Below are 202 nucleotides of genomic sequence, written 5' to 3'. Positions count from 1 at the left end.
CTTAGGAGATGGTTGAAAGTAGGCACATTTATGGCTAACAGTCTGTCCAGTTGGGACATGTGTCTGTAGCACTTCTGATGTTTGAGGAGGGACTGTGGCCTGGTGACTATTGGCAACCTGACAGACCTCAGGGATGGTCTGTCCGGCCTTCAGGCTAATAGGGCTTAGCGACTGAAGCTGTTTTTGTTTGTTTGTTTCCATG

Source organism: Austrofundulus limnaeus, unplaced genomic scaffold (genome assembly GCF_001266775.1).
Source record: "Austrofundulus limnaeus strain Quisiro unplaced genomic scaffold, Austrofundulus_limnaeus-1.0 Scaffold2289, whole genome shotgun sequence".
Lineage (NCBI taxonomy): Eukaryota > Metazoa > Chordata > Actinopteri > Cyprinodontiformes > Rivulidae > Austrofundulus > Austrofundulus limnaeus.
Note: the sequence above shows the minus strand (reverse complement) of the source record.